Below are 3206 nucleotides of genomic sequence, written 5' to 3'. Positions count from 1 at the left end.
CCTCTTAATATAAGACCTTCTCCTGATTCAGCTCTCTTACACTACCCGGAAGCCTTTGATCCGGAAATGGAGTTCCAGCTGAGAGAAAGGAACCTTGCGACACTTGAAGAGATGCAGAACAATGCAGTAGATATAGAGGCTAATCTGCTGATCAGAAGGGAAAATTTGAAGGAAGAAGAGATGAAGAACATAGATCCAGAGGAATTGAAATCTTTAGAGGTAAAGCTCGACATTTTGGTAAGTGCAGTGGAAGAGATGATGCAAAAGATCATCACAAGGAATGAATATGATGTTCAAGACCATGGCTTGCTGATTGAAGAAAAATAAGTGGCTGATCCAAAACATTTTCTTTCTTATCCCAGTTGTCATAGATCTGATAATGATTGTTTTATAGATAAGCTTGCAGAAGAGAGATCTGTTTACCTGACATGTATGATTGATGATGTGTTTTATACTGATGATTTCCCTAAGTTTGATCAGTATGATGATGATTATGTTCTCCAAACAGAAGCTAGTATTGTAGACAAAACAATAGCTGGTTTGTGGAAGGAGGAAGTTCACTTTCAACAACTCAGTTATCAACCGATGCATATCAGCTTGGAAGTGAGGAGGAAAGTGCTTAAAATTTTAAAGTAAGTGAAGGATCTTTGCCTCTTTGTTTTACTTTGTTTTAGTTCATCAGAGACAACTTTTGTGCAATTCAAAATCAACCGTCAATAAGTTTTTATTAGGACCATCTAGAGGGCAATGAAATCCTTGTTCAAGACTTCTCATATCTAGATTTGCAGCCCCCAAATGCCATTGAATGTCAGGTTGCAGATGAAGACTTGGAAGCTAGAACATATGATCAAATGATGCAAGATGATTCCGTACCATTATGTTTTGAATCATTTCAGTTTTTGAAGGGAATTTTGCATAATATATCTTCAAATGAGCAGCCTGTAGAAAATCATGCAATCTCATTGGAACCAATAGAAAATGGGTTGCAACAGTCTTTTCAAGTTTTTCACGATCCAATAGCTGATGTGTTGGATGATGTCTGCAGTCAAAGTCCTTCTCCATTAGCTAACTTTGAGCTTGAAAAAAGTATTGATACAAACTTGATCCGGCAGCCGGTTTCTTTGTCATTTTCAGCAGGAGTCTCGTCACAAAGCTCAGATGAAAGTTTGCATTCATGGTATGAGGAGAAGCAAAGTAATCAATTGGATGAGCTAAGTCCTAGTGCACATGAATTTCAAGATCCTCATGCAGTATTTTTGGAGTCTGATAGAGAATCCATATTATTCAATCTAGGAAAATTTGGATCTGTTTACAAGTTTTCATGGGAGTTGCATTTCAATAGTTCTTTCTTCTTGCTCATAAAGAAGCACTTGCGAAGAATTCAAACAGCATCCAGAATGCTTACTTGGTTGCATTGGTTGTTTCATTTCACTTGATCAGGTGATGAATGGAACAGTTAGAGTAGGTTTTATTGAATAAGCTCCATTTTGAGCATCTTTTCCAGTTTGTTAGTTGTGTTTTAGTATTGAGTTTGTTTTTAGTTGAGTAAAAGTCAGTTTGTGTCATCAAGTCGTCAGATTTCAGTCATGCATTTCAATTTAAGTTTTTGACCATATTTGCCCACATGGTTAGGCACTTGGTCTACGGTGTTCTTGACACCTCTAAGGAGCTACGATCCCTAATAAGGCTGATGTTAGTGTCAGTATTTGCATCCTGCCATCAATGATCAAAAATCCTCTTTTCATATCATTTTAAGGGTTTGATTCAGAATTTGTTTATCATTCCACTAGGTCATGCAAAAAATCAGTCACTGATGGTAGTCCTAGTCCAAAAACATCACTCTTCCCTAAATGTGATTACTTGCTGGCATAGTTTCATATCTTGTTGACTGTACATCACCCATAAAGTTATTTTTATCATGCCATTTGTATCAGTCAGGAGGTCATTATGTCATCTTGAAATTCAGTCCTTCAAGGTCTCATTAGGTCTTTAGGGTTTTTCAAGGTTTCATTAAGTCATTAGGGTTGCCAAGGTTTCATTCCATTGCATAGGACCAGCAAGTAAAGGGTGATCAAATAACATCCCTTCACCATGAGAAGATGATTTGTAAAGAGAAATGCTTATTTAATTATGTAATTTTATGTCTTTCAAATGTAATAATTTCACCATCCCAAGCTGTTACCTCAGTGTTCCAAATATGCCAGACCATCAAAAGCTCAATTTTTCAAAGGAAATAGTTGATTGAAGGGGTAAAGTTTCAAAAGGTTAAGTGCATGCCAAAGGGAGTTGTTTTTCCCAAGGGTGTCCAAATCATCATTTTCCACAAACAATAAACCCTAATTTCCTCACCCATTGAGCTAGGGTTGACTATGAAATCAGAGACATCTGAGTATATGAGGAATAAGGGAGGTCATTTTAGCGAGTATGAGGCCATTCCAGCTCATAAACATCATGTCTCCATCATTTTTCAATAAGTCATTCCAAGGGACAAATCATTTGCCACACATAAGGCCGATTTTTCTTCAAACTATGTTTTAGACCAAACAGAGAAGAATTTGGAAAAAATGAGAGAGATTTTTGTCCACAATAGGCCAAGGCAGAAAAGCCTCCTTCACTTTTTACACAACTTTCATGGTTTTAGAGAAATGTCAAAAATACAGTTGCTACAAGAGAGTTGCTGGACTTCTGGAGTGAGCTATCATGAGCTCAATTTGGAGTTGAGGAAGACCTCCAAAAGTTGATTGAAACAACACTCTGCATTTTGGCAGCCTCATTCTGTAAATTTTGACCAATCTTGGGAGATTGAGCTTTTGATAGGGCAAATGAACTCTAAATTGAAAAATTCAAGATGTTTTGGAAATTAGTCTCGACAACCTTTCCAACGAGCTATCCCACATCTAATTTGGACACCGGGAAAGCAGTGAAAGGTTTCCTTGAAGTGGCACTGCACTTTTGGAGGTTGGCGCTGTGCTTTTCACCTAGCACTGTGCTTTTGCCCAATTTTCCCAATGCAAATTAACACAGGTGCTACGCTTTTGGCCTGGTGCTGTGCTTCTGAGCGGTGGCACTGCGCTTTTGGCAGGAGAGCCTAAAAACCCTCAAAACCTCAAATAAACTCCAAAATTGCTCTTGCCCTACATCATTACAAGTAAGTGGACATCCCTCACCTTGGTTTTGATTTGCAAATCTAAATTATAAGCATCGTT

The sequence above is a fragment of the Pinus tabuliformis genome, chromosome 4_2, assembly GCF_031772625.1.
Source record: "Pinus tabuliformis cultivar Carrire ecotype Pingquan chromosome 4_2, CPIR1, whole genome shotgun sequence".
In the NCBI taxonomy this organism is placed as follows: domain Eukaryota; kingdom Viridiplantae; phylum Streptophyta; class Pinopsida; order Pinales; family Pinaceae; genus Pinus; species Pinus tabuliformis.
The sequence above is the reverse complement of the archived record's forward strand: the minus strand, read 5'-3'. Positions refer to the sequence as shown.